This window comes from Podarcis liolepis (genome assembly GCF_965112155.1).
Source record: "Podarcis liolepis genome assembly, chromosome: 14".
Lineage (NCBI taxonomy): Eukaryota > Metazoa > Chordata > Lepidosauria > Squamata > Lacertidae > Podarcis > Podarcis liolepis.
The window spans coordinates 21060337-21074946 of NC_139569.1; the positions used below are offsets into that span (position 1 = coordinate 21060337).

Here is a 14610-nt window from a genome sequence, read left to right on the forward strand (position 1 = left end):
GCATTTTATTCAGACATGATTACTGGATGAAAACATAAAGATTGGATTTTTTTTCTTTACCTCTCCCATTTAATTCATATACTTTTTAGGTGTGTGGGTAGTGATGTTTGGGAGCTGAAAGATAGACTGATATTAAGATAATTTATTTTACTGAACAGACAAATATGGGGATGGTAAACTTGTGACTTTAATTAGAAATAGATGAATCTGTTGATTTCAGTTTCTCATTTCTGCAGTCGTAAGTTCAGTTTGCCACATTTTAACATGGCACTTGTTTCTTCAAAAAGGTGAAAACAAAAATGATAATGCATTTTCTTTCTGCAAGCAACATCTTCAAGCAGGTTGCTTCTCTGCATTCTGTTTTCACTAACATACATATTTTGTATGCAGTTTTTTGGTTGGAGACCTGGATCAATCAGCATGGAAAAGCACAAGTTTTGAAGGATAGCTGTGCTTCAGTTTGTGCATTGGTTTGAATTAGCTATGTTAAACCAGAGAAGGAGGATGCCTTCCAATGTTGTTGAAGTCAGTCTACCAGCCCATGGTCAATAGTCAAGGATAATGGGAGTTGTTGTCCAGCAGCAGCTGGAAGCCATATGTTCCCCACCCCTGAGTTAAACCAAGCAAATTTATCCCCCTTCCATAGCTTTTATACAGTGTTGCGCCAACATTTGATACTTGGGGCACAGTTTCTTTTGTATTGACATTTGAGACATAGGAAGCTGCCTTATAGTGCGTCAGAACATTTGTCCACCTGGCTCAGTATTATGGCTGACAATCATTTGAGGTCACAATGATGCCAGGCAGCTTTTATAACTCTGGACTTGTCTTGCAAGGTGCTTTGCAAGACCTGGCAATCAGAATCCCCTTTCAAAGTGTTAGCTTGTGGAATTCTTTGCTAGATCTTGCAGAGCCCTTTCAGTCAGCTGATTGGCAGTGCCCACAATTACCCCCTTTAGGGTGAATCAGATTTTTAGCTGACAACTGGTATGGGGCAGGTGAGTGTGGCCTAACCCAAATAGGGAAGGCTTATTATGTTACCCCCCCCCCCCCGCTATGGATGAATTGTGCGTAATTCAGCATGTGTTGTTGGGGGGGGGGCTACCTTGAGAGAATTCAAAAGTGTGATCATTGTAGGGCTGAATAACGAGTTCTAGCTCTGAAAGTCACATTGAAAAGTATGCCATAAATTGGATAGCTGCAGCTGATCTACATATTTAGTTTGCTTGTGATTGGCAGCATTTGAATGAACATAATTTATGAACATGTTGCAGTTCACAACTCTTGGAGGGCACTTTGAAGGATGGGCTAATGAAGTCCAGGTGAACATTTCTGAATGCCACAAGCAAGGTTTTTCAGTTAGTTACATTTTGGGAAAAGGAGAGAGGGGAGTGTCTTCTTGATAGATCTTTTTAAGGACCTTGGAGGCTTGCAAAGTTGTCATAATCTTCAAATAGAGGGCAAAATCAGTGACGCTAAAGACTTCCAGTGTGACTTTGATACAGGGAAATATACTAGAGCAGATTACAGTGGAGTCAGTTTATAAACATTCTGGTTGCAATGCCGTGATTTGTAGAAGTCAACATACGTTTGCCAAGAATATATAATGGCTGGCTAATCCAGTTAGTTGATTGTGGGAATGCTGTGGATGTAATTTACCTCTATTTTAATAACATTCTCCATGACTTTTGTTAGCAGACTGGTTAAATGCTATATGAGAATGACATCAGATTAAGACCTAGTGTGCTCATTGGTGATTCCTCATCCAGCTGGAGAGAGAACAATTACTTTTATGCATTACACAAATAAATCTGTAATTTACAGATAACACAAAACTTGAAGGGATAGCTAAAACTTCAGAAGACAGGGATGAAATTTAGAATGACCTTGATAAAGTGGACTGGACTGAAACTAGTTCTGTGATGAATTCTGTCCCCCAGCTTCTCAAACATTTTGAGAACTGGGCCCCTTTTTGAGGAAGAAGGGCAGGATAGAAATTTGATGAATCAAATCTGATAAATAAAATTTAGACAAGGGAAATAATAAAGATAGAAAGGATTAATTCCATCACAGTTGTGATTTGATTGGGCCCCCTGTGTGGTCCATTTACCATTTGAGTGATTGAGGTTCAGGGAACGGCAATGAGATATTGGAGGAGTGACCTATCGTGTGCCTGCCGTTGAGGTGGGAAGGCAGGAGTGTGTGGAACCCCCCCCCCCATAACCTTTGTGAAATAAAGTCCCAGTGTAGTTGGATTCTGTACATGGAATTGGGGTGCTGTTGTCCTTTCTTGGTCCTGCAACTCTTCACCCACACAGCAAGAGCTAAAACAGCTTTCCAAAGCACAAAGAAAAAAGTATTGGAGACAAGGAATTTGCGAATCTGTCAATTTTGGTTTCTTTCTGTTTCTTGCTTTTCAATGCCTAAGTCTTTACTATTCCACATAAGTTGTTTTTTTTAAAAGTGCTTATGAAAATTCACCAGCATTTTAGTGCATATTTCTCCTAATCTGTATAGTTTTGCAAAATACTTTTATATGTTGCTTTCACTAATATATGCATTTTTGTACACATTGTTTGGCTGGAGAAGTGCGTCACAAAATTTGGAGGAGAGAGAATTTCAAAGGATTTATGTGCGTTGGGCTGTTTCGGAAAGTTTAGATTGGATAGATTTCCCTTTAAATAAGAATTTCTTCTCCATCCCTCCTTGAGAGGCAGCTTACAAACCAGCATTTAAAATAAAAGATCAAAGCAATAAACAGGGCAAATAAAAGCAGCTCATGATTAATAGTAGATCTAATATTCAGATTTCCCTCATGCAAATCAAATTGAAAGAAAATGATGAAAGCTTTTCTGTTAATTATGACACTTGTGAAGATACATTACTAGAGTGGCTTTAATTTGCTTTGTTCTCATGTTTTTGTTTTTGTTTTTGTCCCCAGTGTTGCTTGGGAATTCTAGGAAACCAAAAATAAAGTGCAGTTTTGAAATTGGTTGCTAAAACCAATGCAGTTTTGAAAGGTTCAGCCCACCATCTTGATTCAAAATGGTGTCAAATTGCACCCAGGAAGGCCTTGAAACAATCAGGCCTTTGAGCTGAAAACCATTCTGCAGACCTGCTTTGACCACTACACTGCACTGTCTTTTGTAGGTTACAGGATTTCAGGATTTTGTAAGCTACCTTCCAAACATTATCAACATGGCATAATGTTAATATATTAAACGTAAAAGTTCTAGTTTTCTAGTATTGCAATTATTTTTGCAATAAGTTCACGCTAAGAAGCAATGGATAGAAACTTTGGTACAGTTATAAAATGGGTCCTTGTGTTTTGTATGAAAGAGTCACGTGTCTGTTGCAGCTGTATTCCTCTGTATTGTGGTATAGAAAAGACCTTGGTGCCTTAAACAAACAAACAAAAAAATCCCCAGTTCTGTCCTAGCATTGAATGTATGAATGCTACTGTTTGATCATCCTGGTCTACTAAAGGACACACAGAGCCTTTAAAAAACAAACCAAAAATCCTGCAATTCTTGCTGATTGAGGTGGGGGTGCAGCTTAATCAATTCTAGGATTGTAAGAAAGGGTGTAGTGCCAACAGGTGCTGGATTTTAGAGCGGAATCTATGTGGCAAAGAGCACCTGTTGAACCCCAGTTCCATGGAGTATATATTTTATTTGCAAACATTCCTGTCAGTGAAGAGAGTGGCTCAGATGTTACATAGGCACCAAGGGAGGGCCTCAAGGCCATTGTGCCCATGGGCGGCATGTTGATGATCTCGGTGTTAAAATTATGTGCCTCACTTGTTTGAAGTGACTGAGTTCTGTGTGCATATATATTTGTGTGTGGTCTTCTGTACAGCTTTTCCAAACAAAACCAAAATGCCACACAGTTTTCCAGAAGTTTTTCGAGTACTGCATCTCCCACCAGTCCCACCTAGCCCCAACCAGTCTAACACTAGAACCCCAATGAACCTTAATGTTGGAACATTAAAGGCAGATAAAAAAAAGAGTTTCTTCAATCAGCACATGGTTAAACTATGGAACACGCTCCCTCATCAGGCAGTGATGCCCACCAACTTCAAAAGGATTAGGCAAATTCATGGAGGGTGAGGCAAAGTTCTACCCCCACTGTCAGAGGCAGTAATGCTTCTGAATGCTAGTTCCTGGAAATGACAGAAGGGTAGAGTGCTCTAATGCTTGGCTTGTGCTTGTGGGTTTCTCACAGACATTTGGTTTGCTGCTCTGAGAACAGTATGCTGGGTAAGATGATCCAGCAGGCTGTCCTTACATTCTTATGCCAGGCTGGGGAAGACTGGTCCATGCACATATTTTTGTAGACTTGAAAACAAATGTCTATCCTTTCTGAATGCAAATAATCCTGAATGCAAACAATGCAACCACAAATATTGTCAGTACTTTGATGTAGTCTGTTTTGCTATTTATAAGTTCAGAAAAAAGTGTTTGTTTGTGTGTGTGTGTGTTTGATAGCATCATTCTAAATGCCATGCTCGTCATATAAAGCTTTTTACAAAATCATTTGCTTTCTAGATGTTTTAATGAAATGGAACATCTCCAGTTACATAATTGAACAATACAGAAACATTTTACATTTGAAGTCCCTAATTTTATTTTAGTCACATTGTGTGTGTGTGTGTGTGTGTGTGTGTGTGTGTTTAATTCATTTTGCTATTTAAAATGACTGGCTAAAATGACTGGCTAAAGTGCCCTATCTTCAAACCTTGCAAAGAGCATCTACATAAAATTCCAGCTACCACATGGTGATAGCCATTTTACATTCATTGTAGCAGAATTGCTTGGAATGCTCCAGAGTGTGGTTTCAAGCTAACTGCATAGCAGGTACCCAGCAGAGGAGTTAATGTATCCTTTTGATCTTTCCCTGATACAAGATCTTCCTGTGCAGCACTCTCCTTTTCCACTGTTTACAATTCCAATTCCAAATGTCTTTCAGAAATGACATTTTGAGCATGGCGTTCTCCTGCCAAGAAAGGAAGATGGTGTATCATTCCCTTGGGGGTTCATATTTTGCCTTCCTTATTATTGAATAATCACGGAAGTTTCCCTACTGCTGCAATAATGTGTACATATATGTGCACATGCCAGACGTAGCTTGTTTTTCAGCTATCTTTGTTTCAGCTCTTTTACCCTTGACCTCCTGCTTTCCCCCAGCCACTTTAATTTAGGAAAATGGTAGGGAACCTCAGGTCTTGGGAAGATAGTCATATATAGCCCCCAGATACTGCTTTCTGGCACTTAGGATGCTCCTCAGGCCATGCCTCTCAAAATCCCTCCTAAAACGCCTGTTGTCCGACTGGAATATCCCCTTGAGCTGTGATAATGTTGCTTGCTTGCCTGGATTGAATATGTGTGTTTTTATTTAGAAATTTGATTCTTTTGCATAGCCAAAATGTATGGATGTTTTAGTTGAGATTCCTGCATTGCAAGGGGTCTGGCTGAGATGACCCTCAGAGTCCTTTCCAATTCTACAACTCTGTGATTCTATACAAATGTAAGTCACATCTATTGTTCCATTCAGTTTTGCTTCTGTCAACTGCTCAATACGGGCATGCAGCTCATTGGATGTGGCCCTTTGGCTGAATAAGTTCTTGTGGCTTCTCCCTTGTGGCTTGTCCTCTGTCAGTTCACCCAAGTTCTGCATTGCAACTCAGTTGTGTTTATAGACAGTAAACATGCTGGTGACTGTCTACTTGCATCCACTTGCAGGCTTGCCTGCACCTCCTTCTTGGCCTTCAGGTGCTTCTTTCCCACTTGTCCCAGCAAAAAGTATGCCTCAATTTCATAGCAACCTCTGTGAAGTCCTTGGGTCTGGGATGGGTAACCTGTGGCCATCCAGCAGTTGCTGAACTACAAACCCCAAAGAATTTGTGGACCCCCCCAACACCTTACACCTCCATCTTTAGCAATAGCAGCTTGCCCATATGGGGGCTTTGAATGCCATCTTCTGCAACATTATGTTCAGTTCATTATTTTTACTGTTAGCTCACTAAGTAAGCTGCAAAATAAAGGGTAAGGGTACTTGATATTTAGACCATATTGCCCATCCTCCTGCTGCAATCTGCCAATTCTGTTGTCGCTCCCACTATGCAAGTTGCAAACAAAACAAAACATTATAAAAATGGAAGGAACATGTGCAGGTAGGTGCAAAGAAACTTGCTCTGTCATATGCCAATTCATTCACATCTTTTGGGTCTTCTTCCTCTGTGCCCCCCCCCAAGAGTTTTTCCTAAGGCTACAAGAAACATCATACTTTACGCTTATTCCAACCACTTTTTGCAAAGCAATGTACTACAGTGTTTAAGACCTTGCTTGTTTCGTTCTCATGCTGGGTAAAATAGACTGCATACACACCATACATTTGAAACACACGACTTCCCACCCTAAAGAATCTCAGGAACTGTGTGTACCCTTTGTAAAGTTACAATTAAGAGGCTACAGGTCCCAGGAGTCTTCGTGAGAATGCATGTGCTCTAAATGTGTGGTGTCTTTATGGCACATGTCCTTTGAGGACCAAACTACATGTTATGCTATTTTCACTTTAAAAAACAAACAAACGGAGGAAAGCATAAGAACCTAAGAACTACTCTGTTGGATCAAGCCAAAGGCTCATCTAGACCAGCATCCTGTTCTCACAGTGGACAATCAGATGCCCCATTGGGAAGCCCATGTGCAACAGCCCTCAGTTGTGATTCCTCAGAAAGAGATTTTCAGAGGCTTCAGAGCCCTGCCAGTCCCTGACAAAACCACCTTTATTTTCAGTAGCCAGTGGGCTGGGGTTGGTGATGCTTCTCCAAGGACTGGAGATTGCCTGGCTTCCTGGCCGGTGGGCTGGGGCCAGCTGGGGGCTTGCAAATTGCCCCCGTTTCCTTGGATGCATCCCAACAGTGGCATGGGTGGGGGCACCCTTGCCTTTCCAGCTTCCCAACACAATGAGTCGTTGGTTCTTACAGAGGGTGAAGGGGAGTGAGGGATGAGGTGTGGGGAGGTCATCACAGAGCAGTGTGTGATGGGGAGACCAATCCAAGAACTCCTGCCACCATGTGACACACCAAGACCAGCTCCTAATGTCTCACTCCTCCCATCTCACTCCTGGCAAGCATCAGTGAACTGCTGTATTGGGAAGCCAGCAAGAGCATGGTACTCAACATGCGTTGCATCACCAGCTGCTACTGCTTATTTTGCAGTTTCTTAAGTATGGCCAAAATAATGACCAAAACCTGGAGCTTGCATGGGTAAAATTATATTTTATTATGCAATATGCTGGTGTCTTCACCCACTGAAGCATCAAAGGCTTCTGCAAACCTCTTTTGATAATTCACAACCTAATTGTACTTTTCAGAGTTAATTTATAGTATTTTAAAACCATTATCAATCAGTTTCTTCCCAGAAGCATTTTGAATTTTGAAGACTTTCATCTCAGACTCATAAGGGGCTGGGTGCTTGTGTGTCTTCAATTATATAAGCTGTCCTTCAGGTCCAGGACTTCCAATTTAAAGTGAACCCCCCAAAAAATATAATAGAAGTTGAAGAGGTAGGGAAGTGGATCCAACTGGAGGCCTGGATCCAGAAGTGGCGAGACATTTGTGGGTCTCTGACAGGAGGGATGAAGCCACTCACCTGATATCATATGGTCTTAAGCAGTCAGGCAACTGAAGGAATTGGCATCATTTTTAAAACACAAACAAACAGAATTTTGCCTGAAAAGGAAGAATTGAGAATGCACTTAGGGTCAGGCATGGCCTAGCAGGCCAACTTTTAGGCCTAAGCCTGAAATTATTTGCTAAGAGAATGGGAGTATTTTCAGAATGTTTCCACCACACATGATGACAGCAAATTCCTTTTTTAACTGCTCTGCACTGTGTGAAGAAGTGAATGTAATGACATATGCTGTTGAGGGCTGCTAGCCATGGTGATGTTGCTTCTTCTTCACATTTGGAGGCTGCAATGCTTCTGAATACCAGTTCCTGGAAACCAGATGAAGAGAGTGCTATTGTGTTTGGGTCCTGCTTGCAGGCTCCCCATAGCCATCTAGCAGGCAACTGTGAGAACAGGATGCTGGGCTAGATGGGTCATTGCCCTGATGCAGCTGATGACTTCTCTGTTCTTATGCCTTAAAGGACAACACAGCCTGGTGCCCTTGATTTGTTTTGGAGTTCAACTCCCATCAGCTGGGCTGGCTGGAGCTGATGAGAGTTGAAACATCTGGAGGGAACCAGTTGGCAAAGATTGGGCTAATAGATTTATTGCAGCAAAAGCTGTATTGGGTCAGAGCTCACTTTGTCAGATCTATGAAGTGCTGCTCTCAATTGGCAAATACAAACCCACATGCAGGTAGAAAGAAGAGCTGAAGCTGTTAAATTGGAGTGAATCCAGAAACCTCAGCAATCCACAAAAGGCGTGTCACCTTTCATGCAAGAAGCTAACCCATTACCCTTCCTGCTGCCCTGCATCTTACGCAGCTTGCTTCAGCCCCTTCATCTCAAAGCTGGTCATGCTGGGCAGCTCTTTATTTGGCAAGTGTAAAATTATTCTGGGCTGCTCCTAAGATGAAACAAACTACCCCTCTGGAGAGTAGAAGTATATCCCAGTTCCATCAGAGGCGACAGGCACCATTCCCCTAACTCGGTATACATTGCAGATGCAAATGTTTTATATATTAGCGGTTTAAATTATTTATTAAAGCTGTCAACTGGCAGGGGAGGAAATTGAAAGGGAATTCCAAATGAAATGTTATAAAATCACAGCTACATGCAATGATATTTCTGATTCAGCTGCTTTATAAAGTAGCACACGGATTTTGAACATGGCAGATGTGGTTCAGCACTTATCTCTCCATGGTGGTTTGCTACAATTAAAAACAAACAAACACGAAAAACAATTTTAAACAAATCTCAATAACAGAAATAATGGGGGTCCATACCCCCCCACTCCCCCCCCACATACCCCCCCACAAGCACACATGATGAAAGCTAGGAGCAAAGAGGTGCCTCTTCAACATTTGCCAAAAACTGTGTAATGAAATTGCCAGATACACCTCTGTGGGAACTTATGGGCCACCCTCTCCCAAGTTTCTGAGGGTGGTGGAACAGCCAAGAAGGTCCCCTGTGTCAAACCCAGGAAGGTTTGTAGGGAAGGAACATATGGTTGAACAGTTCTGCATTGCTACTTGAATGAAAGTAGCTAGGGGTGCCAATAAAAATAATAAAAGGGGGAGCAGGTGATTGACCACAAGACACAGCACACACCCACCCCATTTGAATGACAATGCCTATCAATTTTGTTGGGGGAGGCCCCCTCAAATATTTTATTGGGGGGGGGGGTTGAAGTGACCTTGGCCCCTAGGAGTTGGCTCCTATGGTACACACTGTCTTCAGTCAAGCTGAAGGCATAAGAGAGCACCAGGGGGAAGAATATGCCAAAGAGAGTTGGGGGTGAAAGCACAGCCCTGTTTCACACTGCTCTTTATAGGTGTTGTGAGTATGAGCCATCATAGTGAGTGGTGCCACATAAGATTCAATCATCTTATGAAGCGTAGGTGGGCATCCTATATTGTTGAACAGTGTGAAGGGTCCTTTTCGGCTAAGTCCAAGGCCTTCATCAGGACCATGAAGGCGATGTACAAGGGGCATCTCTGCTCATGGCATTTCTCCTGCAGCTGGGGCAGTGAGAGAATCATGTCAACTATGGACCTCTGAGATCTACCGCTGCATTGTGACTCAGGATAGACCTTGTCGGAAAGTGACTGTAACCTGTTGAGAACTACACAGGCAAAGGCTTTCCTCCCAGTGCTCAGCAGAGAGATGCCACGGTAGTTGTTACAGTCATCGTGGTCACCTTTGTTCTTGTAGAGTACAATGTGGAGTCACACAAGCCCTGTGGCGTGGATTCTGTTTCCCGACACTGCAAGAGGAGGCCATGGATTTAAGGCAGCTTTCCACATTTTGGGGGGCACCACTGCTCTCCTGGCTTCCAAACACCATGTGCCACTAGCGATGACCAGCGAGAAAGCAGGGAGGCACCTATTCTCAGCCAAAACAGAATTAAAAAGGAACCCAGAAAAGGGAAAACAGAAAAGGCTGGGAGAGGAGGTAGGGAAGAGTTGGAAGGAGAGGGGTGACAAAGGTGAGGTGAGCTATATGATTAAGTGTAAAAAATCATGTTTCAAAGAGCTCTAAATGGTATTTAATTTGTGTAATCAAATGAGTCGTGTTTGTGAAAACACTTTTTATTTTTATTTTTATTGGGGAGGGAAGCTGTCAGTATATTGTAAGTGGATTACTGATTTTTAGGATGCATTGAAAACATAAAATAAAACCGCTTGTCTTGTTCTTTGCTGCATCCATCGCTTGGCCCCCACTGTGCATGTGTAATATGCAGTGTCTTTGTTCTGTAAAATTTATTTCTTAATCTGTATCTTGCAGTGCCCTGAATCATGGGCTTTGTGAAATGTGTAATTATGAATTTCCTTCCCTTTTGTTGTTTAAATTCTGTGCCATAAGTTTCCATTAAAGCACACATGAGGCACGACAGCTAAACTTAGAGTACCCAAAGCAAGCATAAAATGAATTGACAGCATGTGTTTCAACTCGTAAATTCAGGCGTGTAGAACGTGATATAGAAAGAAACACATTCATAAATGGGCCAAATGTACAGTTGCCACAGGAGCCATAACTTCTGAATTTTCTGAACTTGGGCACATTACAAATGTGCAAATGTATCAGTAGCAATAATTTAATTGTTTAACATTGTTTGCCATACCGTATTTTTCACCCCACAGGACGCACCGCCCCATAGGACGCACCTAGATTTTTTGGGGGGGAAATAAAGAAAAAAAATTATTTCCCCCCCCCAGGCGCGGGGCTGGCACGGGGGAAGCCCAAGCTTCCCCCGACCCCAGGCCCCAGAACAGGCTGCTGCCTGCAAGCCTTGCAGGGAGGTCCCACCGGGCGCACGAGGCTTGTGGACATCTGCCCGAAGCACAGGGCGTGCTCCGCAGCACGCCCCATGCTTCGGGCTGCAGGCTGCCGCCCGCAAGCCTTGCGCGCCCAGTGGGACCTCCCGCCGGGCATGTGAGGCTTGTGGACATCTGCCTGAAGCAGGGGCCATGCTCCGCAGCGCGCCTTGTGCTTCGGGCTGCAGGCTGCCACCCGCAAGCCTTGCGCACCCGGTGCGCGCGAGGCTTGCGGATAGCTTGCTGAAACCTGGAGAGCGAGAGGGGTCGGTGCGCACCGACCCCTCTCGCTCTCCAGGCTTCAGCGAAAGCATGCATTCGCCCCATAAGACGCACATACATTTCCCCTTCATTTTTGGAGGGGAAAAAGTGCGTCCTATAGGGCGAAAAATACGGTAATTGACAAGAATTCTCTGTAGTTCAATGGTTCTCAGTGTATATCTTGTGCCAGCTGAAGATTTGCTCTATAGTTTACATCTGGCAATGCAACACAGTATTTTTAATGCACAGATGACTCACTTGCAACTCTTGATCTTTTTTTATGAATCCCTGATGCCTTTTGAAACTGCTCTATTCCTTCTTTCTGTTCGCTCCTCCTTGTTTCTTGCCATTCTGGTAGTTGTGTGTAGCACACTAAAGTCGGAAAGGAATTACTTTCCCTTGCTTTCAAGAACAGTAACTGCATTTGTCCATTTTACCACTACTACTAATGTATACAAGAATAACACATAAAACCCACTGGGGCATATTTCTGACTAGACCAGCGTAGGTTTGGAATTTCTAATATGAGGTAGCCATGATGAAAATTGAAGCAGAGCGGACTTTATTACAGATCAGTTAATGCGGATGCAGAACATGACTCCACCCATCACTGGTGTTCCCTGCAGTCCCTAACAGAAGGAATGTGGCCCCTGACAGGGAAAAAAAAAGGATTGGCCACCCCTACTTCAATGTATGTGCTTTGATTTTAAATCTTGTGCTAGGCACCTTTGGGGGCTAAGATCGGCAGAGGTGGCCCTCTTGGTATTTGAACCCTGGTGACTGGAGAAGACAAAATCCCACCTGTTAGCATGCTAAGTGACTAGAGACTGAGAAATGGAGGGTAATTCCTTGATGTTTCAGTGGCTGGTGAATATGCAAAGAACCATCTTCTAGATTTTGCATTAACAACTTTCCCTGTTAAGATTTTGGACTTTGGAAGAGGATTCCTTTATACAGCTTCTCACTCTTTCTGTGAATGATGGATCACTGGGTGAATAGCTTATTAAGAGGAGCTTCACAAAGCAACAGAAAGAGTGCTAGTGTGAATCATTGATTTGTTAGAGAATGCAAAGAACCTGAAAGAGAATTAATGGTAGCCTTGATCCAATGTATTAATAATAGTGATCTGGTTTTCAGCAGGTACATTTTGAATGACATAAAAAATAGGGAGTTGAATAAACCCACTGCTATCGTATGCCTTCCCAATGGAAAATGGTGAAGGGCCACAGCTTAGAGGTAGAGCATCTGCTCTGCATGCAGAAAGTCAATCACTGGAAGCCTCCAGGTAGGGCTAGGAATGCCCTGAATTGAAAACCTGGAGAGCTGCTACCAGTGTTTTCCTAGATGTTGAGTCAATGAAAGCTGCTACCAGGAAAACACTCAAAATTGAGTGTGATATTGGAGGCCTACAAAGTGCAACATCTTGAAAAGTAAGTTGCCATCCTCAATTAAAACTTCCCTTCCTTTGAGAAGGACTATTATTATATTCCCTGTTTTTAACATTTCTTTCAGTGGCTTAAAAACAAACAGGGTGTTCAGTGTTTTCTGTCATGCCCTAGGGACTGTAATAAGGAGACTGGGACTGAGGAGATCTTTGAGACTTCTGCAGCTTCTGAGTGCTCCATCTGGCATTTATGTTTCCCTTTTGGTACACCTGATTTGTGTATAAATGTTTTAACTATGTAAATATTACCTGTTTAGAACTTTAGTTTTCAGTATGCCAGCAGAGGTCACTGTGTTCATGTAGTGCTCCATTCTTGAAATGCACAGCATTTTGAACTTCATAGAAACTTCTTTTTAGTGCAGAAATATGTGTTTACTACTTGACAGCGTAGTATAAAGCTATATGTTTAGCATCTTAGACATATTTAATGGCGCACAAGGATATTTGACAAAATCAAGCTGCACTATTTAAGACTATTGGGGAATGTATGAAAACTGCTCTGCACCCTTGCTCTCCATTTTCCTTTCCAAAGGGGGTATTCCAGGGCATGGGGGACAGTACCACAGAACGGGGATCTATGTTAGATCCTCAGCCCATTCATCTGACCTGCCAACCCAGCATAGAAAACTACTTTAAAGACTTGTTTTGCTTGTGCCAGGCTTAGGCAGAGCAGCTGTCCTGCTGCTGAATGGGGTTTGGATCTGGTGTTACTTAACACCAGCTTAATTTATGCTGGCTTGCTGCATGCTAACTTCTGGTGCATAGGATTCCTCCCTATATATGTAAGTATACGAAATCCATGTTTTAATTTATAGTTACTCAGCCCCCCACCCTCAAAATATTGATTCCTGTAGATCCACACCTGAAAATTTGTGTGTGTGTGAATGAACTCTGGGACCTCCAGTGCTCACACTTAAATATATTAATTTTAATTGAAGCACCAGACCGTTCACATAAAGATTCTAAAATGGGCATAAGCCATTTATATTGTAGTCCAGCCAGTTTGGAAACTCTTGTCATATATATTTTCAGCGAAAGATTTATGATAATGGTGTAGGAGCTGTCTATTCCAGTAAACAATTCTTTTTTGCAAAAAAGAGACCTGAGCAGAAATTAGTTTTTAATCTCCTCCTCAAGATCCGTTTCCTTTCTTTTCTTTCCGATCTGTCAGTTTTAAAGAGCGTTTTTTAAAAGCTCCGCTTGTTATGAGCTGCTCCTTGCTTCTTCTTGTCTCAAGCAGTTTGCATGATTTCCTGATAAAAACTAGTATTGAGTCTCGCAAGTCGGCTATGAAAGATACTTATCTCATTGGAATAAAGGATCGTGTGGCATGCTGTGAATAGACTTTGTTTGGCTTGCTGATATTGTATTGATATTTTTAGCTCATTGTCAATGCTAGATGCAGATGTATTAATAGACACCCAAGTGCCAGATTCATCCTGGAATTGGCTTTGTTCTAAATTTGGGCTGCTTTTTCAAGGATAGCATCATACCAAAACAAACAGGTGGTTAAGGATGAGTGATTTCATGAGTCCCATGGAGACAAAAGAACATAAGAAGAGCTGGCTGAATCAGGCCAATGGCCCCTTCTAGTCCAGCGTCTTGTTCTCGCAGTGGCCAACCAGATGCATATGAGAAGCCCACAAGCAGGATTTGACCACAAGAGCACTCTTTCTTTATGTGGTTTCCAGAAACTGATATACAGAATCATTACTGCATCCAGCTGCAGAGGCACATCATAGCCATCCTGGCTGGCAGTCTTCAATACCCCTCTACTCTATTAATCCTCCTTTAAAGTTATTTGGCTGGTGACCATCACTTCCTCCTTTGGGGGCAAGTTCCATAGTTTAATGATGTGCTGTGTGCTGCTTCCTTTCTTGGAGGGGGTGGGGGTGGGATCAGGATATAAGGGATGGGAG

The 14610-nt window shown here is 42.6% G+C and overlaps 1 protein-coding gene and 1 long non-coding RNA gene across 22 annotated transcripts in view; both read left to right on the top strand.

Annotated features, from left to right (window-relative positions):
• The window catches only part of RBFOX1 (RNA binding fox-1 homolog 1), a 1450244-nt gene that overhangs the window by 473461 nt on the left and 962173 nt on the right, over positions 1–14610 (top strand). The gene's annotated exons all lie outside the window — the stretch shown is intronic.
• Positions 9837–12901, top strand: LOC310692734. The gene is made up of 3 exons (XR_014518870.1): positions 9837–10162; positions 12385–12677; positions 12807–12901. It is a non-coding gene; the product is annotated as an uncharacterized lncRNA (long non-coding RNA).